Below are 26424 nucleotides of genomic sequence, written 5' to 3'. Positions count from 1 at the left end.
GTTTTGGAATTTCAGAAGAAATATGGGTGAAGTAAACACTTCTCCTCCCTTCATACCACTGAGAATGCCCATGAGCTCTTTACCTCCATTGGTGCCAATTGAACGACACAGTGGCCAGCAGTAAAACGCCACTTAAACTGTGAGACTATAAAGCCACTGCACAAACATAAAGAACACACCAAACATACTAGATTTAAAAAGGGGTTAAAAACAGAATTTAAGCCAGTCTTCGTTTGTTGAGGCGGGTGGTCTATCATTTGTCAACCCCCTCAGTTGGTCAAGTCTCCACTCCATCACTTGTTACTCATCTTGATGAGCTGTGTGGTTAGAAACCTGACAGCATGCAGCCTGAGGGTGAGGTAAACAGCATCTACAAAGCCATCAAAGGTGTTGCAGCAGGTGGCGAATGCAGCCAACGCAGCCAATCTGTGAACAATGTCAGTGTTCACCTAAATCGGGTCCTCTCTGCTCCACATTTATACATTCTGCTCTGTCATGTCTTTTAGATTCTCTCCATTGTTCTCGAAGCCATGGCCAACACACTCCTTCACTGTGCCCAGAACACAAACGCGTTCCAAGAAACTGAAATGCAACCAACATCGCTGCGAAGCCAATTTCAGGCAAACAGTGGGATGTGACATTAATTTGATGCATAATCCTTTTGTTGCAAAATGTTACATGTGATGTAATACTGCTTTGCAGATTTTCACTCATTTTTTTATTTTTTCAACAGTTTGCTTATGTCTGACTGAGGCCGAGCTTATCAATTAAATATGCCACAATCTCCATGTCAACTCAACTTTCATTACTTTTTCATTATACCCACAGCATACCAACGTCACTGCCTCCAGCTATTAAAAACATACCAATGCCACACAAAGCTGCACTGGGATTAGATCGACCTGTGGGAGTCCTGCGTCTACTGTACTGAACAACAAAGACCCGATTCTGAAAGCAGAATCTAAACAGAATGTCCTGAAGCTGCTGTGTACCCTACACTTAGCAGAGAAATGGGAATGACTCATTCCATATTTAATGTCATGTTCATATGTTGCTATTCTTAGCTCCTTTTTTTTGTTTTGTCTAGTGAGGAGGTAAAAGAGGAAATCCAGATTATGGTAAAGGTGTGCAACAAAGAACAGTAAAGACGTATACGCCTCTGTATCCCAGAGTTTTTAAATCTGGTCTCTGTGGTAACATTCCCACATTGGCACACCAATATAGATGTGTTTCATATCAAATGACAATGATTGGTTCGCCAGAGCTGCAATGGAGAGCAAAGGGAGAGACAAACGATCCACACTGCAGGTGGTTGAGAACCTAAGCCACCAAATACGACCAAAAACCTAGTGTGTCAAGTGTGTGTGAAACCCATCAAGTATGTGTGAACATGGTTCATTCCCAGCTCAGTTGAGCATTAAAATGATTTTTAAATTTGATCTGATTTGACCTAACTGAAAAGACTGCTAGTGTTCTTTTTTCCACTGAGGCAACTGAACACAAGGAAGAGCTCATCATGAAATTCAGGTTTGGAAAAATACCGTTCAGCAAAGTGTCACGCTCGGCACATAGAGACACGTATTTCTTTCTGATTTGGCTCTGATCTGCATATATAATCTGTATGTGTATACCATTGAGATGCATCTTTAACAACAACAACCAGAACATCTGGATGCAACATGCATTTAATAAGCTGAAACTTTTCTATTAGTAGTCAGCACCAGAAACAGGTTTTCACATATAAGGAATTTGTCTTGTTTTTTTGGTCCATAACAAACGTTAAGATAAAAAATAGAAGTTAAAAAAAGTGTATTTAATTACCACATAAAACATGTTGGGGATATGCTGTACTGCACTGTACCAACCTCTGGTATATGCATGAAAATCAAGTCCTCTCTTTTTTAAAAAAAATACTGGAAACAAACTGCAAATGCTGTATTTACTATGTGGTCCAGTGCTATCGGTGGTGTTAATGTCAAAGACAACAAAGCAGAACTAAATGAACATCTGTGTGTGCGTGTGTGTGTGTGTGTGAACCAGGTAAAAACCTGATCAACGTCAGCCCTCGTTGCTTTTACATAATCATACACACTCATTTGACTTTTGAAGTATCCACATGAGCCAAGGACAACTACTAATGTAGCTAAAAATACCGAGCATGCTTCGGTTGTCAGAGGACATTCACCAACAAAAAGAGAATGTGTACCCTAAAATGACTTTTGTTTTATGATTTATAATAGACTAAAGCTATCATTAAGATTGTCACAATAAAACCGGTATTGGTGTTATGTATTAACACGTGATAATATCATGTAAATAATCCAGTGGCTCTTAAATTTGTGGTTCATACTTTTTTTTATACTTTTGTAAGGTGACATACAAAATTAAAATTAATTACTTAATCGAGCTCACATCGTTATTGTGAACTCTTTGAGCCATGATAACGGTGTAGTGAAGATCTGATCTAATGAGAATGATTTAATTTACCGACCACTTAAAGGTCGGTAAATGTTGTTTAAACATGTTTTTAAGTTGTATATATCTGTCATATTGCCCTCCAGCATAATAACGTGAATATGAATAGTCTGTCCTTGAAAAGCAGACAGTCAGACTGTAGTGATGATGTCATCTACAGACAAATCCTGGAGCTGCTTCGTAGACAGTGAATAATGAAACAACTCCCGGGACGCTATGACAGCACCCATGGTGATTTTACTGGGACATATTCTGAATCACAGCTGAAAGCCCTACATTCAAGTAAAACTCATTTGGATGCAATATCTGAAACGGAAATTCTCTGAGCCCAACAGCGCCGTTCATTAATTCAATCTCGCTGGATCAACTCCAAAAAGGTCACCTGGTGACATCATGATTCAAGTCTTGATGCTCACATTTACAGCTCGCAGAGAGGCACTCTGTTTGTGGAGAGTGAATACGCTGTCCAAAATAATAAGTTATGTTAATAATGGCATGATTTTAGAGATACTGAATAGCTGCTTTTCAACAATCATTTACACCCTATTCACTCCTCAGCCTGACATTGATCAGAAAGATATAACCAGCAAGTCTAACAAGAGCAACACGAGTGTTCCTGATCAGTGTGTTATTGTCTTTGATGAGGTCTACATGCATGCAGTGTCGAAATGAAACAAAGGCAGCTATCAGCATTCCCAAGACACATGACATCCACTCATTTAAACCCACAGTGTGAAGACACATCATGCCACTTCTAGCTATATTCAATTTATTAGAATAGGGTCATTGATGGTTATCCAGATGGGTAATGGAAATCTAATCGGGGTAAACACTCGCTGCTTTCAATTGGTGTATTCATGTATCTGCTCACTGCTGCTTTTAATGTTTAACCGTCCATTCAGCCTGAAAGGGTGTGTAGATGTTTGTGTCAAATGGCGCCCTAAACCCTCCACAAGTGGAGTTAAAGTGTAAGCTGGTATTTTTGGTGGCCTTGCATTAAGTCATCACTACAAGAAAACCCACAAAACTTTAGCCCTGAAAACGTTACTCAAACACCCTCAGACTATTTAGTGAGAGTTAGTACAAATCCACCGCCATCTCCCACACAGAGACAGAAGAGACAATGTTGTTGTGCCCACGCTTCACAGAGAATGGCTCGCATGGATAAATAAAAATTAAATGTAATTGTCACACAATGCATAAGGAATTCCTGAGGATGAGTGCATATTTTCTAACTCCGGCCTCCATACCTGACATTCAACTGACTGTGTCAGTCGAGGCAAGCGATGTGTGAATGTGGTTTCCTATTCATTATTTGAACAGTTTATCCGTCTTTGTCTCCTTCGTCACAAGCGACATCCCAGAAACCACTGACCCGATTTTGACAAAACTTGGCTGAGTGATGTGTCTTCTTAAAAAAACAGCACTTCACAAAAATACAACGATTTGCCTAAGGGGCCCCACACACAGCAAATAAGTGAAATCATATCTCGGCTTTTGTTTGACTTACCATCATGAATTTTTGCAGAGATGCAAATCATCATGAGAGACGTCCCCGCGCTGACACAGCCGATTATTTTTTTTTTCCAGATTGTAGAAACAAAGTGGCAAATGCTGCGTGGCAGCATTTACTTGTTGTTGTTGTTTTTTTATTAGACAACAAAGCAGTTTCATATTAGACGAACATCACAAGTTCATGTCATGATCATTTAGACCAGAGCTAATCTGCCACAAGGTCGAATTGCTTAAGAAGACTATACTATATTGTTGTTTGGCTCCGAAATACACGTGACTAAAGGCTTGAGTGAGTGAATGAATGAACGTGGAGATGCATTGTGGAAATTATACTTATTTTTCTGAGGACATCTCATGCTCTTTATCATTTATTTCTAAATGGATGGTTCATAATTTATGGACATTTTCTCCTTGAACGTAGGAACGTTAAAGGTTACTATGCAATAGTTTTACTGGTCCGGTTCACTTGAGATCAAATTGGGCGTTATGTGGCCTATGAACTAAAATGAGTTTGACACTCTTGATTTACACTCTGCCTTTAGCAGCAAATAATTTCACTTTTCTAAAAAAAGTGCTGTTCCATCGTGCCGTTAGAGGTCTAAGTGAATTCATGACAAACTGAGAATTAAGCTCCCATGCTCACTGATGACACCCTCCTGTTACCTTCAACAGATTTTTTAAAAAGGCATATGATTAATACTCTGTGATTAAGTAGTGTAGACAAAGCCATTCTCTACAGTGTGTCCTGACTTCAGCAGGTCTCCTGACGAGCAATTATCTCTTCTGTACGTTTTGTTCATCCTTTCTACCACCTAGTAGAGCTGTCTCAAGTCTCTCGCTGCCACTTTTCACCCCTCAATGGTTTTAATTGTCCTGATGACCTCAATCAAAAGACAATTACCAAAAGGGAAGAGCAGCACAGACAATTATTGTCTTCACCACAAGACAGAGCATACCTGAATGGAGCTCCCACCTTTCAGTGGTAAAATTACATGCGCAGGCAGTGATGGCTGTCGAGATGAAAAAAAATGAGCGTGAAGTATGTGCCTGAAATGCTTATGTATCCACAGAGAGGTGAATCTGAAAAGACACCGGCACATCAAAGCCAAACGAGCAAGGTGTTACTGTTTGAAGTGGCACGCATACATGAAGTTATGTGGAGGAATTCAGGGCAAGCCAAGATGAGTCAGAAAATAGGTTAAGAGGGAAAGAAAGAGGAGACGTTTAATATCACTGAAGCAAATTTTCTCAGAAGTCGGAAATGATCCGAAACTCACAGTCTGGCAATTATTGATTTTGCAGATTGTCATTGCAGTAAAAATGAGGCATACCTCCATAAACCTATATCATTATGAACTGCATTGTGTGACATTATTGAAATCCATCATTGTTTCCAGAATCAATGGAGGGATGCACACTGAGGCTGGTGGAATGACAGCCATTCTTCCTGGGAGGAAGGTGTTTATCTTCTCTGCAGCAGTCGAGGGATCATGGAAAGGGCAAAGTGTTATTTTGTGTGTTTATAAAGAGATGGACAAATCCATGCGGGTGAAAAATTCAAGATCAAGCAACAACTACATCCCTGCCAAGTTAGAAACATTTCAAATGTCACCTGTCTTGTCATCACACCATTACGTTCACACACTCATCTCTGCCATCTAATCTTTGGACACCAATAAAATCACATACCAGCCAAACACACACAATATCCTAAAATATAAACAAGTGATTTATTCCGGGTTTATGCACCCTTTCACACTCACCCCCCTCTTCCGAACACTGCATTTTATAAATAACTACAGTGTCATGTCATTTCAATGTTGGATTCATTGCAGCGGCTATCTGGGGAATTACACTGACCTGAGCTAGAGATGGTTGCCAGGGGAGCTCGCACCATCAGGAAGGTTGAGAAGAGGCATAAAAATGATGTATCTACCTGCTTCACCATGGCTCATAAATCCAAGTGTTGTCTTCACCGTTTAAAGAGAGCCAAGCCAGTGAACATGTTTTTCTTTTTTTAATATATATACATATATAGACTAAAAACATAAATTATACTGCATATACTGTGTGCACATGTTTATGCGCATTTGAGCCCGCAGTGTCAGATTCATGATGCGAGAAAATTCATATATTTATATATTCGTTGACGAGTTATACACAAGGACACACACGGTGAAAGTGCATGTGAGGTCAAGATTAGTTATAGCAGCATTGGTAATAATGAAAGTTAGAGTGATTGAGCTGCAAAAGCTTAAACAGTATAGATTTTAGCAGAGCAACATCTGTCAATTTACTTTTTTTTTTTTTTTTACATATAATGCTCTTGTGATCTGTGAAAAAGCTAATAAATAGATGTAATATTATTTCTACTAAAAATAAATTTACAGAATTAAAAATAAATAAATCTTAGAGCCGATCAATAAACCTTAGATGAAAAGTTTCTTTTGACTGTGGTTGAGTCACGCTGGTACACCCAACCCACTCCATTTTATTGTGGCAGGGCAGCATTGTGCTTTCCTGCAGTTATGCCCTCTTTAAAAGCAAACGCAGACAGATAACAACATTCCCACCAAATATCAGCGCTCTGTTATTGTACAGATTTGTCATTGAAATAAGTTGAATCTCTGTGTTCGCGTTCACGGAAATGCCTACCTATTGTTTGCATGGCGTACAGTAAATCAGCTTAGTCATCTCTGCCATTGTGTTTTGCACTCAACTGAGTGTTGTTCCTTTCACTAAAAAAAATCATCTTTAGTCAAGTACTGTATAAACACTTCTTACAAACACGTGTTGCTTGTTGAAAGCTCAGTAAATATCAGACACGATTTGCATTTTGTTCTTTGACCAACTTACGCAATTAAAGTTAATTAACTACATAAAGCTTCATTTCAGTGACTGCAGACACTGCGTGACATTAAACAAAATGAAACCACAGTACTGCTTAAGAACTCTGGAAAGGTTACAGCCTTAAAAAGTTTTTTTTCCAAGGAGTAAAGCTGCAGCTGCGATGCTGGACAAAAACACCTGCCTATCATTTGCAGTATTGCTCAATAGAAGTCAAATTGATCTCACCAATCATTAACGTGTAGTTTAAACTCTCACTCATGGCTGAGTATGATTGCTCTGTTGGTGAAATTGTTTATTTGTGAGGTATAGAGGTCAATCTTGGATCCACAGGGGCTGTGCCTTCATAAGTCATCCTTCTACAAAGGTGCCTGTCATAGGGCATCCCTTCCCAGGTGTTAAGGTCAAAGCCGCATTTGCTCAGGCGGGATCTAAGCTTATCATTCTTCTTGTTTCTCTCCCCAGGTTGCTTGTTTAGGGCCTGTTACTAGAGATGGGAGTTGTTGTTCCAGGGTTTTTTGATGTATTTGCTGTAAATAGTCCAGCTATCAGCAATAGAGGAGTGAGGACAGAACTATTGCTTGTTAGACAGGAGTTTGGTCTGGATGATTACGCCTCAGCCTTGCGAAAACCCCACTGGAGCATTTTATTCTTTGTTGTATCTCAGCATTAACGCCTGCCATGGTAGACAGGAGTCTGCCAAGATATAGTAAATGATCCACATCTTTGAGCGTTCAATGTTCCTTTGGGTGTAAGTTGTTGGAGGATAGATTCCCAAGACCTGGCAAGCCCTTGCAAATACATGTAGTCTGGTCTGATGGTCTGCCGCAGAGTGGGCAAAGAAAGTGTCATCATCTGCATACTGGAGTTTCATTATATCAGTGAAAAGAACTTTGCTTTTAGCCTTTAAAGACATAAAGTTGAAGAGCTTATCATCGGCCCTACAGAGGACTTGGACATCATCAGGTGGAGGAATATTTCAATGTAAATGGAAATCTATTGTATGTAACTGTGCCCCCCCACCCCAATATCTACTCATTAAGGAGCAGTTTCAGAACCACCGTTACTGTAGGAGTAGTGTAGTAGCAAAAATGAAGTCTTTGAAATAAGTTGAAGACAAGCTGACACTTGAGCCAGGTGAACAAATGCAGCCAATATAAAAAAAGGTGTCACAGATGTTAAACTAGTTAAAGGATTAGACAGGCAGTCTGAAGAGTGAGCAAGAGATAAGAGTCCATCTGACACGGCCTTATTCTTCTGAGATGTCACTTTTGTGGATGGCAGATTATTTTATTAGATTCTGTGACACTGCAAAAGCAGACTGCAGAGTGGCAACTGCAACCGAATGACACGAGTTCACCTCCAGCAATCGACATCAGAGCCGAGTCGAGGAGCCAACTTCTGCCTGGTTCACTGGATCCTTGACTTATTTTTAAATTAAATCACTAATCGAGTGTTAACTGGCAATTCATTCGTTTCATTTTGATTGTTGGTTTTGATTAAGACCAGCATTTTGATCTTTCTAACTGGAATCACAACATCAACCTCATCAATCGATGTGTTTGAATCAGAATCAGAGAGCTCAGTCACAGATGGGTGAAGCATTTCATCAGAACGTTCAGCTGCGGGTTAAACCTTTCTCAGTCTGATCGCAAAATTTGTAAATCTTGTCATGTCAATGTTCTCCAGAAATCTTGGTCTCTCTCTCTTTGTGCACGCTCATCCACTTGAGTTTGAGGATGCGCCACTCACACTTGTATTGTTTGTCATTGATGAGAGCTGTCTCCCACTCCTCAGAGCGGTGCATCTTTCCTGAGGGATCTTTGAACATGCGATATTTACTAGATTTGGTGAGATAAACAGGATGCTCGACTTCTGTTTATCTTTCCGTTTTAACTCCATCAGAAGTATATTCTGATAAAACTCTGGCTTCAGTTAAGAAAAATAAATGTAAGTTCAAAAACATCGTCAACATCATCAAACAGGCTCTTATTGACCATTTTTTCTCCAGCTTATGAAACGCATAAACAAAGTAAACGTTTAGAGTTTTGCATGTAACGTCCAACTGATTGATTATATTCAGAAAAAGCCAAATACTCGAGCAGATTAAGAAATATGAGAGCATCCCCACAAGGACACTTTACATGCAACACCAGCTCAACACATGTTCAAACGTAAAGATAACAGGTCCTCACGTTTGTTGCTCATAGCAGTTACTGACTAACTCCTTTCTACTATTAAACTAGGTGGAACATTATTCCAGCTTTTTTATTATATGGCATATTACTCCAGCTTATCTAAAATTAGGTTGGACAGTTTGAGTTTTTTACCCCCTCGAAAAAGAATCACAGACAAAAATGTGTCGCTAAATTACAGAAGAAGCAGAAAATAGAAAAAAAAAAGCAGCTGTGTGCAGAAACTAGCGAGGGAAGGCTGGTAATGGTTGACCCACTGTGATGTTTGAATGCTGTTAATAGAAACTACAACATTGACATTCCTGCACCTGCTTCGCAGTAAAAGCCAGACTCATTCCTGTCTCCACATGGATGCGTGGCTGTGCTATTTGTTGTTCTCAACGTCATGTGTTGAATCTAGTTCTGCAATTTCCTCTGCTGTAAGAAGAAGTAATGAACAAACACTGCACCTTGTCACCCTAGAATTCCCACCTATACCATCCATCTAGATGACAATAAGCTAATGGGACAGCTGACCCTTCTCATAAGAAAATCGAAATCAGCATCTAAGGAACTGCTCAAAACGTCGGAGACCACATCCGAATGCTTCAAACAGCCAGTTCAGCTCACACAGCACAAGGCTCTAACAAAACCATGTGATATTAAAGATTTAAGGCTATCTATTGACAGATATCTACACAGGGAGCGGGTCCTCCTCCATGGAGTCCGTCATTTTGAAACACTTGTTTCTACAGCAGCCCAGAGGGAACAAACTAAACACCGGCTCTACATACGACCTTTCACAGCCACTGTAGTTTCTCCCTCATGCTTGAACCGAGAGGGAGAGGTGGCAGCTCTTCAGTTGGTTGCAGTCTGAAACGTCACCACTAGATGCCACAAAATTCTACACACTGGACCTTTAAATTTTTAATTTCAGTGATGTATGTATTCATTCATAATGAGGACGTCTGCACTGTGTACAGCAAACTGTTTACATATTTCAGTTTTCATAGACCTCACTGTGCACACAGTAAATACTGTAAATTCTGCCCATACTGCCATATTTATATTCATAATAATGATTCTGTTTACACTGTGCCATATTTCCGCATGGATGTCTTTCGGCTTGTATATATTTTTAGATTTGTATATTTTAATTTGATATTTTTTTACATCTTTTACTTATATTTTATATTTCATGTTTATGCTGTTTGGGATAAGAGGGAAATGAAATTTCAATACTCTGTATGTCCTGCACATGTAGTGGCATTGACAATAAAGTTGACTTGACTTGACAGTTGGTGATAGTATGTCATCTCAACAACACGCTCTACATGTTGGGATCCTAATCCTTCTAAAATCTGACTAAACTTTGTGTGAAGATTCTGCTTTTAAAGTTTATCAGTTGACGGGGCCGACTGGTCATGCAACGTGGTAAATTACTATATATGCCCAATAAAATATCTAGTTTGCAGATCATGAAATGTAGCCAGGTATGAATTATATTTTGCAGTTGCTAAATTGTTTTTTCCTCGCCACAAACACATTATTACACCTACTGTATGCCAAAGGGCACAGCTCATAATAATATTATATCATATTATTTTAAAGTCTTAGAGAATTTCATTCCTGATTCTGGAGAGTAAATAAATTAATGAATCAATAAATGGTGATTTTAAAATGATGACAAAACATTGCTCTGCTGCAGGCAGTGGCTGATTAATACAAAATAACACATCAGCCCAGATGTATCCATCTGTGTTTACTCAGCTCTGCCTTTTGAACAACTTAAGTGTCGGGTTAAGAAGAGGCTATTTCAATCTGTGTGAATATGGATATGTGCTATATAAAGAATTATATAGATCACATTTACATACAGAATATTTCAAGCACCTACTTTACATCTGTGCATAAGCAGAATGAAGTTTTGCAGAATCATACGTTTGGCCATTTTAGGCTGCTGCAGAAACACTCGCAGCAGCTTTGAGCACCTGAAGCGCTGCAGCTTGAATTTTTCCCTTTTTCCACTGAAAACAACAGAGCACGGGCTCAGTGTGGTACACAATTGTACTTTAAATGAGCTCTGCTGTAATTGAGATTTAATGAGTATGTGATCTGGCACATGAGGGGACTATCTTAAGGCGCATTGTTGGATCTCTACAGCTCAGGTCAGCACAGTTTAACACATGCATGAGTGTCGGGCTGTTAACAACAAAAATGACTCTCGGCTTGAAATGAATTCATCTGAATCCAGCAAAAGAGGTAAGGTAGGAATTATGTTTTACTCCGTGAAGTAATGCTGCATGTGTATTGGCACCGATGGTGCAGCACTAACTGGATGGATACAAAGCAAAAGAAACAATGTGTTGTTGCACAGAACAATGTAATGGCAGATTGGCTAGCTGCAATGCAAAACTCAATGATAATGTCTCAATTAAAACAAAAAATCACAGCTATCAGTGCCTTTGTGCCCAAGGTTTCTTTCTGGTAACAGCACGTTAGAATAACGAATAAAAACAACGCTGTCAGCTAGTGAACTGCAGAACTCTCAAACACTGCCTGCTGGAAATGCTCTGCAAATGTTACAAAATCTTACTAATACATCCAAATATGACATGTTTACCTCTGTATCACTGATGTCTACAGAGGTATCACTCCTTTCCAAAAATCCATTAAACAGCCAAACAGCAGATCTACAAATCGAGATATCCCCCCGATGACATGAAGGCAAAGAGGAGAAAGTGAAAAAAAAACACAGATGGTCTTTTAAAAGTCTTTGCTTTGATCTGTGATTTAGCCAAAGATGCTTTTAATTCATGATTCGGATTATGCTGATATCTGACTGAATGCAGACAATTAAGGTAAGAAGCAGAGCAGCACATATGAGTGGCAGTCTGGAAAAAGAAAACCAACTATTAGATTTGTGGTGAAGTGAAGGTCGTAGCCATAATGTGACCTGATTTCTCCTGCACAAATCAAGGGGCACGGGTTGCTATGGTAACTTTAGTATAGGCCATAGAATTAAAGCGATTTGTAAAAGTGCTTTTGGAAAAAAGTGCATACTTGTTTCATTGTCTAAAAAATTGCTTCCGTAGAAATGATCCAGCGATAGTGTTGTGACAGAAGAAGGTATCTTTAACGTGTGGTCACAGCTGGAAAACGGAGCACAACAGCACTGAAATGTAGATATGAGTTTCTATATCACACGCTCATTCCCAGTGCAATTCTGTCCTGTCCCACGGCACACATACGCGGCAATGATGTATAGATATAATTAATTTTCAATTTATTTGAATGTGATCTCCACTGTCTGGCTCCCTAGGTGACCAAGTGTCTTCATTTCGTCAATGGAGAGCACAGTGACGCTACTTACTGGTTGACATTAGCGACTGAACTGGGGATTTCTGTTCCACGTAATCTCTTAAATCCATGATGATTAAACCCAAATTATAGATAATTGTTTAGATAAATTTGACGACGGCACACACAGAGAAGTGTGTGTATAATGAAATGAAATAAACAGATTGCAAAAATTGGTTTCCACTCGTTCAAAGTGCGTTTTACAAAAACATTAAGCTGATAACGAAAAGGCAACATCGTCAACATGGCTTAAAGAAATTAACTTTTCCTCTGGTTGTGATAAAAACAGACGAAAATGATTTGACCTAGTGCAGTGTGTCAGATTTACTGAACACAGAACAGTGTAACAATATTTCCATTAGTGTATAATCATCTTAAAATAAAAAAAATGTTGTTTTCATTACCTACAGATCTAGAGTAGGAGTGGGTCCTCCTCACAACACCACATTTCTACAGTAGCCCAACATGGACAAACCTAACAGTGGCTCAAGTCTGGTTTTATAAGAGTTCTAACACAGAGGATGGTGAGGCGAGCAGTATTCAGCTGGTAGTGAAGATAACTCATAGATGCCACTTCATCCTACACAAATTAAAAAAATACAGGTTTTACTCAAAGGATATAGTTTGTGTGAATGTATCAATGAAACAGACAGAATATTATTATTATTATATTTAATATTTGCATAAATATTCATGTACTATATGCCAGTGTCAAGTGTATGATCATAGGCTGACATTACAGCAATGCCACCAACAACCGTCTTCTACTTTTACATGCAAGTCAGAGGATTTAGGGTAGCTGGTATTGCTAAGGCGAGTACCATTATATTTTTAGCCATATACGTTTTATAATAAGCACTGTGGAGTTTCTGACCTCTCACAGCACGATGGAGAAGGTTTTCTATTAGTGGGTGTTGTATTCATCTCGTGCACACGCGTGTGCTCACATGTATGCGAGTTGCTGCTAATGGTTTTATGCGTAGCCACTGATCAACGGGGACGCTAACAGGTTAAGATATGCTGCAATGCACCAGCAAAGGCAGGGAAGGAGATGACTGCAAGCTCGTAAAAATGGATGTAAACAATGCTGAATTTAAAATATGGCTTAGTCAACACCCATTTCATTTCCATCCATCTATCCATCCATAGCCGCTCAACCTTTGCAGGGTCGCAGGGAGCTGGAGATGATCCCAGATGACATTGGGCAAGAGGCGGGCTGCACCCTGGACAGGTCGGCCAGTTCATCACATAAAGACGAGCAATCCTTCATGCTCACATTCATTCACTCCCACACGCAATTTAGAGTCACCAATTAACCTATTAACCTGCATGCTTCTGGACTGTGGGAGGAGACCAGAGTACCCGTAGAAAAACCCGTGCAAGCCTGGAAGAACGTGCAGTTTTATTAAAACTATTAAAGTAACGGATAACGAGATGGTATGTGAATAAAAATAAATTAAAAAAAGAGCCCTGAAATTCACATCATAATTATTTTCACTTTGAAAAACAACTAATTAAACTAACTAGATACAGTTGATTTGTGTGTGTGTGTGTGTGTGTGTGTGTGTGTGTGTGTGTTCCAGACCAGTACAGTAATTAATCATCTACTTTAAAATAAGAGTTTTAAAAAAAACAAACCTCCAGTTGTTGACTAATTAGAAGCTGCTTATCAAAGGCTCAAATGAGAATTCAGTCTGTCAGGTGAGACACTCTACAGCTGTATTACGTGAATATTTTGAAGCAATGACATAAATGTTTTGCTATTTTAATTGTGTGAGGCTGCATTTGGATATTTCAATTCCGCATATCCGCTAACAACATTGCTCTGTGAGCCCTCGTTGTCACATCTCCCATTAATCTCTCATTATATTAACTATTACATTTATTGATCCAGCAGACGGCTGCAAAATGAGACAATTGAGTAGCCTCTCACCTGCTGCTCACAGGTTGCTTATCTTATCATTTTATTAAGAGCTAATCGTTTCGAAGAGATGCTACGGGGAAGGCTGAACGTTGACTTGTGAATTAAAATGTCAACCGTGCGAATAAATTACCACACATCGGAATAATGCCAGCATGAAATAATTAAAATCAGAGAAACACCAACACCTCCGATTTGTTTTTTTGTTTTTTTTCCTCCAGGAACATTTTCTTAATTCACTGCAGCCATGATTTTACCCACATCAACATGCCAGCTGATGTCAACAAACAAAAAAAATCAAACATCAGCACTCACCACTCAATAGTATCTTTGACTAAAAGCTTCAGAGTGCGACGTTCTCTCTTTTATTTTGTGCAAAATGCACCAGTGCGTCTGTCTTATCCCGATGCCTAATGAAGCTTCACATCATCCTAATATCTGGAGGACATTTTACCGGTGTTAAGTCCTACATTTGTTAAAGCGTGCATTTCTGTATGCTGAATGAGATGCAGTTTCCTGGTTAATATTCCCAGCTCACATTCAAGTTGGCCATTCACATCCGCATATAGTTAATGTATGAGATCAAGATTTTCATCGCCAAGTCGCTGGCAGTATACATGAAATCACTACGCTTCAATCATTATCCATTCATATGAGTACTGTTATGTCTCCTAACAGAACGATATTGAGGAAATTATGCCAAATCTGCCTCACTTGGGTAGAATAAATCCAGTGTTTGTCACGAGACAATGAACAGGGAGCTACTGCACGAGTACAGCTAAGCACAGCAGCCCCTGTTAGCTGTATTCTGACAGATACCTCCATACACATTTCATCTCTCGGGAGAAAGGAGGCATGAGAGTGGAACGTAGCAACTCATCATGAGCCTGCAGGATGCATGGCTTAGTACTGTATGAAAGGTGACCCTAAAACACTCCTCCTCCTCCACAGCACTGCTGTCTTCTTTTCAGAAATACCCACTGGGTTGCAAGAGATGTCACAGTGCATCCTCACCATGAGTTAGTGGACAGTAAGAAGGCCTAAACTTAAAAAAAACTAAAAAAAAAACTGAAACAAAACAACAACAACAGAGACGTGTTGAATCAGATTTCGACCTCAGGGGTTATTTTCATGGATTCAAAAAGCTTTTTAGTTCTGAACCTTTACACTCCAAATAGCATGTATGCAGTAAAAATAAAGCAAAGATTGGAAAAAAGCATTTTTAACAGCTTGCTACATGAGCAGCAAACTAAATCTTACTCAGGATGCTTCCGCGCTTACAATCTAACTTATATAATAAAGAAACATATAACACAAACCAATCTGTGTCACGTCAGGTGAAAATGAAAAGGCTAATAAAAAAAAATTAAGGATTTAAGAGATAAGATTAATTATTGAAAACGTAATCTAGCGAGGATATTGCGTGTTATTTGTTTTAGGACATGCTTTTTATAAAAAGAGGCAGAGAAGCAATTTCACATTAATGAGCCAGCAAACAGGACGGTTAACCAGCGGGGCCTGAAGACATTTTCATTAGGGTTGAAGATCAAAATATTTAGAAAAAAAGGTAATTCTACATAATTAGATATAACAAATGTTACATGGAAATTCAATAAACTCGACGTGCTGTTGATTTTGAGGTGCTGTTGATCCCTGGCCAGAGATACTCTGCATGTGAGGTTTGACTTGTTAAGACGGCACAGAAATGGACTTGTAAAGAAAGGTTTGGACTCCAATGAATATTAAGAGGGGCAAAAAAAACCCCAACTAATTCTTTACGGGATCAATGCAGTGTCTGAGGTAATGAAAAACAGAAATAAATGCAGAGTACAAAAGAGACTGCAAGTGAGATGTTGCTGCTGCAAAAACAAGTTCAACCAAAGACCGTGTCCTTTTTATCCCATTTACTCTCTGCCACACAGTATTGCTTGCAAATGCAAAAATAATCAAGTCATGCAACAAGAGGGATCATATTTCCACCGTCAATCACAATAGATATTTTTTCACTTTCTTCAACCTGAAGGTCAAAAGTGTGTCGGTGGTTTCAGTTAATCTTTCCGTCCGTACTATCAGCACGATGCAGATTTCGCCTCAGAACCTTTATTTGGCCGAATTTGACTCCCCTGAAAATCACATAGCCCATTTTTACACCTTCATCTCACTAATCTGTCTCGGGCATGAGATTGTTAGACATTTAGAAGATAAAAAATCAAAGAGTGTTGTGCTTCATCATGGCCCTGGAAGATAAGGCCCTTTACTGTCACATAAAATCAGGAGCTGCCTGCTGAAAAAAAAAAACACTCCATCCTCGGGCTATTCCCCACCATCACCATCATCTCTGCTCTCTCCATAGCGTCTCAACAAATACTCTGTGTTCACTTCACTGACAAACTATTTCCAAATCAACCACCACCTATTTTCACACGAGTAATGTGACTCAAGTAGAAAGTGTGCCGGTGTGAACATTTTAACAGCGCAGGTGAAAGGTTCGCTTTGTTGCCTCAATAACTGCTAAATCTTAATATCTGAACAAATGAGTGCCACACGTTTTTTTAATTCAGGGGTGTGTGTTTTTTTTTTCTACGTTTCAAACGTGACTCACACTGCCTCATCCCATACATGCAATTAATAACCTCCAACATCTTCAACACCTATTTGAAGCAGTTTGCCGGAGGCTATCTGCAGGTGACTCGCTCAAAGTTAACACAATGAGGACAGTGCAAAGACAAACAGATAACTGTATAATTAACCAACCTGAGGCTGTGGGACAGCCAAACAACTTATTTCAGCCATTTAGATCGGCTGCTGAGAACCAAAGGGAATGCAGGCGGCGCAGGAACAAGAGGGAAGAGCCACACACGCGGACGCTGTCATGTCACTTAATGTTAATTAACACATGTACACACTTGTCACAGACTTATTGAACAATCCGATAGCTGACAGTGTTTCCTATAAGAAGACCGTAATCAAATTAACAGTGTTTATTCTGTGGTTCACACGCATGACAACATCAGCGTGCCTTAAGATTGTCTGCTTGACTCATTGGACATCAAGTCTAAGTCATTCATAACAGTGACAAGTGGAGGAGGGTGATGAAAGTCAGTCTTTTTCTCACGCAGATGCTTCTAAGCAATTATATAAATTAAGTTGTCAGATGGATCCTGAGGGACGTTTGTCTTCCAGGCTCTGCAAGACCAGTGGGTCTCTCCTACCCGACAAAATGCGAGATAGGGAGGGAGCCAAGGAAGGGACCGCCTCTGTCAAGATCACCAACAGCTCCTTATAGAAAACAATTTCTTTAATTTAACAAATGCATGTCATCTCGTATCTTAGCAGGGAAGGATGCCCAGGACCTACATGCTTAGTCACTGCTGTGGTTTGAGAACAAAATTACAACATTTTGTTCTGTGGACACTGAAAAAAAACATGTTTACAGATGTCTGGATACACAACACACACACACACACACACACACACACACACACACACACACACACACACACACACACACGTCCTTGTCACCGTAGAGAAAAAGCACAGCTCTGTAGTACACACTCAGTCCATACAGCCTGTGCAGTGACTCTCTCTGAAAATATCAGCTTGCTGAGCACAAAGTGTGATCTGCAAGACATTTTTGTCCATCTTCACTTTATTAGTCTCTGATTTGTCAGTGGAAATAGGACTCCCTTGGGTGCCATTGTCTTGGCGAGACAGTTGCTGTCCCTAGCCTCTTTCTTGTCACCGCTGGTATGATTTTTTTTATTTTTTCCAAGTGTCTCGAGGGTGTCTTGCCTTCACCAGAGCTGTCATTTTCAATTAGCCATACTCTAAATACATTTCTGTTGGCTCACGTCAATAATCATTTCACTTAAGAAGGTGGGACAGCTGTAACTTCAGGACATATTCCATTTCCATCAAAGCCGATCTGCTAATTTGCATCTCATCTCACACCTGGCCCCGAGTGGATATACAAACATTTTAAAGCATGTATTGCAAGCAAATAAAGTGATTTACATCCGATAAGGATACGGGTAACCTCTAATCTGAGCCAAGTCAAACAGGCACAGCTGTTCATTCCCTACATCTATTCCCCCGACATGCAGGTGAGACTACATTTGATTAGGACTGAGTCTGGCCACTCTTTGACTGCGCGTCCCTCAGTGAGGGTGAGATGAACCATTTTCAGATGATCCCAGGAAATTAAACGCAGCGGCGGAGTGGTCTGGTATGACAATCGTTTAAGCACATTAGGGCTCATGAAATATATATCCGGATTAACATTATGGCAAATTATAGCCCATTTGAAATCACAAGCATGACTTGACGTTAGGCTTCCATCATTAAGCCTTAATGGATGCTGTATAACACTAACAGGAAACGATGGCAGCATTAGACTGTGGAGGTCACATGACTTAGCAGTCATACAGGTAACATCTGAAGATATAAGACGTGAAATTTAGTATTTTTTACACCTTCACGACCTCCAAACAGTGAAATGATTTACTTGTTGGCCTCAGTAGAAAGTAAACAGAGCGGTTTGTGTGCGGAAACAAAAAGAGCCAAGTGATTTTTCGCTGAATCGTCTAGATATATTTTTTACATCGTTGCAAAATTGAATATTGATTGCAGCCATGTTGCAAACGATAGAATGCAACTACAGTACAGCGTGTGTGACATAACAGTTGAAGATGGATGTGCTCAACTCACGATCCATCAAAAAGGATGTGAATGAAATTGTGCTTGAAGCAAAAAAAATGAAAAAAGACTGAGTAGACTACTTTTCTTTATGCATATCCACACACACACACACACACACACACACTGCAACTCAACCAGGGGGTCAGGACCCGCTGCATGCATCACTAAGAAATTTTGAGTCAAAGAATAGCAACAAAAAAAAAACAAGAGAAAATTATCTTTCTCTCCTCCCTCTCATTTGTCTTCCTGAGCCACATGTTTGAAACGTTCCTCTGTCACGTTGTCTGACTCTCTTTGCATCAGTAATGTTTCCATCAGCAGAGTTTTCAAAGCAGCACCGCCACGTTTGAACATCATTTGTGTCAAACTCTGGAGTGACTGACTGAAAGACGCAAAAAAAAAAAAAAAACTAGTTCCTGTATTTTTAGAAACTAGTCCAAAAAGGTTCACGGTTTAAATCTCTGCCAGTCTTCAATATTGTAATGACATACTTAGTGACACTAAATTAGAGACTAGTTGTGTTACTCAGTGTCTCTGAATGGACCAAAAAAATAAAAAATGAAGAGGAGCCAAAGCAGCAGGGGGATTTACTGACAGAAGACACACTTCAAAAGGTTGTATTTTTCCTTTGGCAGACTCTGTAGTGTCTGCCAGCTCTTGACTAATTGCTGTCATTGAAAAGAAAGTCACACATACTTCAAGACAAAACTGGAAATAATACTCCTAATTGAATAATGGCTTAATAATACCCCGTGCTCATCCTCCAAACACAGCCCTGGAATAAAAAAAAAGAAAAATCCAAATCAATAAGATCAAACAAGAAGTGTGCACAGCCTGCAGCCACAATGCACAACCCAACTGTCACCAGCAGCCAGGCGATAGTATTATACTAAACATCCAACCGCAGAGAAGCCACAAAATTAGACTTTGGGAAATTTGCATATCTCTGATTAGATAATTCCTGTGGGTCTACTTGTGTTTGCAGCCTCCTGCTCTGCTAACCTAAAGATGCACTCCCTCCCTCCCCAAAAAACAAAAACAGGGACCTGCCTCTGCCCTTCCCTCACAGGAGCTCTTTCCTTTCACAAATATCATCGGGGGGGTTTTGTCTGAGCTCCAATCAAAAGCACCTCGACCCCACTTGAGTGTAAATACATTTCAAAAGCAGCTCTTGTTTCGTGACCGTGGTGAGGGGTTCAGATTTATTCCAACTTCCCCCCCGAGGCATAATAATAAAACACTTGACACTTCATGGTGTGTTTTTGTGCATATTTTGATTCAACAGCTCACAATCTGACTCCAAATCAGTGATTTAGAAAAAAACAAAAAAAAAACAGAAGTTATTATAAGGAGGGAATAAAGCATCCTGAAGGGCGGGAGGTTAGGAACTTATGTCGATAGATGACACCATCCCAAAGTGTCCAGCTCCTCCTCTGAGGTGATTTTATCAACATTATTATCATTCTCAGCAGAACTTGTCTCTCTCTGGACAACCTGCGTTCACTCATAGCGCCGGAGCTCCATTACAAGCCGAGCAGAAACACACAGAAACGCGTAAGACGCACAGTTTACTCACTGAATATAAAAAAGTCTTTCCTCGTCGCACTTTTTTCTTTCCTCTCCCGGATGATAGCGCCTGTGCTGACCGCCGTATAGCGCCTCTCCTTCCCGATCCAAACCGCGGAATGGCAGCAGTATTGGGAATATATCAAGTCCAGGTCCTCGTCTCTATCTGGTTAACCAGCGTAAACAGTACATCCTCAAGTAAAAAAAGAATGAAAGAAAAAAAGAGAGAGAGAGAGCAGTGGATGGATGTGATTCTCCACCCTCAAGCGCCAAACCTTCTCTTCCACTTCAGGGAGCTTTGTGCCGGAGCTGTGCGTCGTGGTGGACGGAGGTTCTGGTTTGGTCTCCCCCTCTCAGTCAGTCTCCACCGCTGCAGCCGGCAGGCTCTCTCTGCAGCGCAGCATCCCGTCTCACTGGTGCTGAGGAGAAAGAAAAAAAAAAAAGGTGGCCCCTCAGTTTAGTTACAAGGAGTGGCATCGGCATCAGTGTGTGCCACTGAGGCGAGTTAACCTGGTTAAAACATGCTGCTGAAAATGTTCAAGTTGGCTCAAAGAAAGGAGTAAAAAAAGCAACCTGTGCAGAGAGAGGTGCACACATTACAAATTATTCACATGCATATTTAAAAAGACATTCAAACCCGTTTTACGCAGGTTACCAACGTGGACACATGCACAGATTTATTTATCAATCACCTTACATGCAGAGTATCTTTTTCAAATATTTAAATACTTTATTATTACTGGTAAAAAAAAATATGTAGCTAACCTAATGTGTGTAATATTTGGCACAATGAGAGTTTTCAGTGCCATCCAGTGGCCACACTCTGTAACTACATCTCTGCTAGTTTAGACATTTTTTATTTGGAAAAGTAGGCTACTATGATATTATGTCTGATTTAACACTGATGTTGAGATCAGAGCATCAATACTAAAGTATACAGTGCAGCCCTCCACTGACAAGACATTAAAACACATGAAAACTCTGAAAATTCAAATGTTTCTGGAGCTGATGATGGAGCCGTCGCTCCTTTACACATCTCTGTAAAGAGACCTCTAGCTACTGAATATTAATATCAGATGATGCTGAAGCGTTAGCCTCTTGGTTGTTAATTTCCATTAATTAATTGTAGAAAAAATAAAGCAATAAAAAAACAAACCAAAAAAAAAAAACGCAGATTAATCAGGCTGGAGTTAGGAAACTTCAGCCCACTCTCCAGCACAGTAGGTGGCGGTAATGCCGTCCACCATTAAACCTGCTTAATACCTGCTTTGCAATCAGCAGCCTCTGAGCCAGCTGAACTTTATTTTGACACATAAGACGTTGGAAAAAAAAAAGTCCTGATGTCAAAGAGACTGTTACTGTGCCGTCAGGTTAAATCATTTCTTTCAAAACTTTCTAAATAGTGGACAAAATCATGCACTGTGGAAAAGGAGAGATTAAACTGCTCAGCTAGTCTTGCACTTGTCTCGTGTATATTTTCAGTTTAACTCTACAAACGGGCATTTGTTAGTCTGGCGTTGACAAGTCGAGGTTTAGTGCCTTGTCCAAGGATTTTTTTTGACAGGACGAGTGTCTATTGATGGTCACGACTGGCTGTAGATCCATGCAGTCTTTGTGAATCAATAGGCCACTTTGCTACCTCATTGAGCTTCAGAGTCAGATTGGGTTGGTCCATCCATGGAAGGGACTTTAGGTTGAATCTTAAGACCATCGGTCCAGTTGTCTTTGTTCTTCCATTTACAGCGAACATGATGTCTTTCAGGGGAGCTGATCTCTTATTCAATCTTATTCTCAGGATTCATTTTAGAAACCACAGGTAACAAAAGAACGATGAGTGGAAATAAAAAAGGTGAACATAAAGGCGAGTAACCACATTCTGATGAACGCAAACGTAAGAAAACTGTTTATTATTATTATTATTAAATTAGTTATTCGCACTGTGAAATGAATGTCATAAAATTATGTTGGTCTAATTAAGGATGAGATAAAGCAGAACTAAAACTCGGTTTATGAAACCATCTCTCTAAATTTTATTATTGTACATTTATTAATCGTGTTTTATTTTCTGCATTCAGAAAAAAATAAAGTGTACTGTTATGTGTGTAATGCAGCAGCGCCCCTGCCCTCCTAAAGGAACATTAATGGTACTAGACTGGAGAGTATAGATTAGTTCCTTCTGTTTCACATATCCATTACATAGCTCATATTGCCACCCTCTGCTGTGAGTGTTTGACTGACAATAACAGCCTATCTCTACCCCCCATCATTAATTAAACAGGACCCGTGACTGAGTGCTCTTCCTATTGCACAACTGATCCATTCCAATGCTTGTAGCTCTTATCGGCTCTCAGATGCCATGTCTTTAAAAGCACTACTTTAAGGGTCCTTTTTGCAGCTTTGCTTGTTGGCACCGATATCATTCGGAGAGCTTTGCCTATAGTAAGTAGAGCCTGCAAAATATATTTCAGAGGAAAGCATATTATTTCTCATGTCTGTTACCTTAAGCTTAGTAGTTTAGGACTCTGCCACCCACAGTCTTGAATAATGTTTCAGATTCACAGGATATGGTGCATTCTATTTGTCTTGTTCAACTACAAGGCAGTAAACTGTTCAGCGCTTTTGTTTCAACAGGGTAAAAGCTGTACTATTATCTCTAATGCAGTAGCATTTATTCAGCAGAGCAGTCATGAAGCAAAAATCACAATCAGTCACAATACTAATAATCAGCCTCAATCATGAACACAGCCTGTGCTGTCTCAAACGCTGCATGTTTTCGATCTACACTCATATTTTTTTTTTGGGGGGGGGGGCTTTACAATGCGAGAAAAACAACAGTCTTGGTTCAGTCTTTGCTGCTTCAGGGACCAGATTAGCAGTTTCCTGCAGTTGATGGTGCGTCAGGTGCGCATAAGATAAGGAAGGTCAATGTGTAATTAAAGTAAAGATAAAGCAGAAACATGCCTCCTAAAGCTTCATGTTAAAAAGCGCCACTAATCAGCAGAGTTCGTTAACCAGGCAACAGGAACACGTTGGCAGGCCTGAGCGCATCTCTTGCGGCCATCTTTTTAAATGCAAATCTGCCATATTGCCTGTGAGAACACACCGATTTTGTTTTTTTTGTTATGATCACACTGCAGGCTTTGGACTGTTATTGTGACACTTGCAGCTGACAAAATGAAATGCTGGGAACAAAAAGTGATGCAGATATCTCAAGGTGCTAAACCTGAATGCTCTGTAGATGTCACAACAACTCATTTGCAATTAGTTGTTACACAATGGTGGCATAAATATGAGTAAAGGACACATTTAGCCAACCTACTCAGTTTCATCCCGTTAACCTTTGTCTGATGTGGCTCTTCCGTCTTCTCTTGAACATTTCCGGACACTTCTAACTAACTGCAAACATGTTTTTCATATGAAATATAATTACAGCCAAGGATGATGCTTCAAGTTTGACGGTTAGAGTTTAGTGAAGTCTACCCTGGATGTTCAGTAAAACTGTCTGAGATGCAGAAAATGACGACGTGTTATTGGTGGTAAGAATCCCGCAAATAATTAGAGAGGCGGGGCTTCGCAGAAAGAAAAGGATTCGAAATACGGGCTTGACATCAAGCGGAAAGTGATGGGATGAGTTGTAGGGCAGGACGCTGTTAAGACAAACTTTATATGATATTGGCGGGTCAAATCTATGACATCAGAAACAAATTTCCTCCCTGACGTAACCCGTAAACCCGTCGTTTTTCTAGTGGCCGCACTAGAAAAAGATCAAACCTGTGAAAGCCAGCTTTATGGTGGACTTCATCATTCATCAGTGATGTACCCTGGAAGGGTTTCAAATGTTCTCCTTTATAATTAAGATGCAAGAAAGCCAGACTAAGTGACGGCAGCCAGTCCCATGAGTTAGAGTAGTGTCTTGCAGGAATCAACAGCATGGCCTGAACACCTGTCTGATCAGTCATATCACTTGGCAGAACCTGTTCACTACATAATCTTCCTTCACTCAAGTCTGTCTCTTCTTCTGTCGGCGCGGGAATGAACACTTTCACACTTCTAACGATGCAAGTATCTGACATCTGCGGTCTGCAAGGTGGTGTGTGATGTTGCAGCTGACTGAAACCTAATTTCCCAAGGAAAGGCTAAGGAGATGGCAATCCTCAGCATTTGAGCCAACACAGCACTATCCACGAAGAAAACGTCTTAATTTATCTTCATTACAGACCCCGGCTCGAGCTGTGTTGTGCTACACTGCTCTCCACTCCACCACTGCTCAGGCTGCTGCACCAACTTCTGAGTCAAACGCGGGCGATAGTATATTTTGGTACAATCTAATGAGATGTATCTTTATATATGATATTTCTGTTGAATGAATATGATGATGATATTTCCCAGTTTCTTTCCCACAGGCCATCCACTGTGTTTAACAGTTAACACCAGACACACAGTGTCAGGAACACTCACACTACGAATCTCCAACATCCACTGTGCTTGTAAATTATTTATTCTCGCCGTCCAAATTCAGTTTTGTTCTCTAAAATATGTAAATATCATCACTCGCACACAATCTACTCATACTGCTCACACTGTATATATTGTCACATTCACCTACCTCATGTACATAAAGCAACCTGCTACATAAATGTTTATTTTAGTATCCTTTGCACCCTGCACCACTGCAATATTGTCATAGATAGATAGATAGATAGATAGATAGATAGATAGATAGATAGATAGATAGATAGATAGATAGATAGATAGATAGATAGATAGATAGATATTTATATCTGTACATAGTAGCTTTTTGTTTACCGTGCCTATAGCTGTGGATGTAACATAAAACCACAGTCAAATTCCTTGTGTGTGGACACACTTTAAATATGGGAGCCTCTATTTATACTGTATTTGTGCATGTGCAGTATATTTGCACATGTTTTATTTGTGAGTATGAGCCCGCTGCCGTATAAATGTCAGAAAAGCATAAAGGTATACTAGTACAGATGGTGAGTTACATTAACATGCTTAGCAAATTTAAGCAATTTATATTTATTGCTCAGCAGATGCTGACTAGATAGAGGTGGTAAATTATAATTTGGTTGGTAGACTGATTCTTTTCATTATTGGTAGCACCAACATCTGCTGCGTAGAGTGTTTATGCATGCGAGTGGCTGCATAAAGTCACACTGACGGATGAAAGACTTAAAGTCTATTTAAAGTAAGTATAAAAAAAAAAAAAACAGCAACAACAACAGGAATCAGAGCAACGTTTGAATTAATTAAACATATCAAACCTGTCAGCCAGTTGAAGACGTAGTTACAGTCACAGAGAAAAGGATGCTTTGTTTTCATTTTCAGACTCTGAACACGGAAAACATTGAACTTTGTAAAGTAAATCCATTACCTGAAGGTCATTTTTACTTCAGCGCCACAGAGTTTGGACATATTTAGAATATTAATCAAATATATAATGCAGTGTTTGAGTATCAATATTCATTTTGAGAGCAAAATATTAGTATATCAAGATATACTTACAGTCTTTCTGCATCTTATTCTCTTCTTATGTGATCAAACGTGACTTGTTCCAAAGAAGAAAGTCAATACTTGCACGCACTTATCACCTCTGGATTTATTCATGAGAAGCTGTCACAGATTTAGATGTATCAGACATAAAGTAACACATTGCTCAAGTGCAGTAATTGCATGATAGTTCACAGCTTTGCTGGAGGCGTGTCCATGATCACATACCACAGCTTGCCCACATTCCCCTCAGCTGCACAGCACACAAACGCTAAAGCGCCCCACATTTGATTTGATTTGATTTATATATATTATATACTCCTCTCAATGGCCGCCCTGTTGAAACATCAAGACACC

At 39.8% G+C, this 26424-nt stretch overlaps 1 protein-coding gene across 7 annotated transcripts in view; it reads right to left on the bottom strand.

Moving 5' to 3' along the window:
• Positions 1 to 26209, bottom strand: part of cntn5 (contactin 5) — a 98543-nt gene extending 72334 nt beyond the window's left edge. For 5 of the 7 annotated variants that reach the window (XM_019272925.2, XM_019272926.2, XM_027280967.1 and 2 more), the window contains exons 1-2: positions 26083 to 26209; positions 20567 to 20975 (exon numbers count right to left, since the gene is read on the bottom strand). The gene's annotated coding sequence lies outside the window, so the exon portion shown is untranslated. The remainder of the gene's footprint in view (positions 1 to 20566; positions 20976 to 26082) is intronic. The other 2 variants (XM_027280965.1, XM_027280966.1) reach the window with 2 other exon arrangements.
• Positions 26210 to 26424: the final 215 nt, after the last annotated feature.

The sequence above is a fragment of the Larimichthys crocea genome, chromosome VII, assembly GCF_000972845.2.
Source record: "Larimichthys crocea isolate SSNF chromosome VII, L_crocea_2.0, whole genome shotgun sequence".
In the NCBI taxonomy this organism is placed as follows: domain Eukaryota; kingdom Metazoa; phylum Chordata; class Actinopteri; family Sciaenidae; genus Larimichthys; species Larimichthys crocea.
Note: the sequence above shows the minus strand (reverse complement) of the source record. Positions and strands in the feature narration are given on the sequence as shown.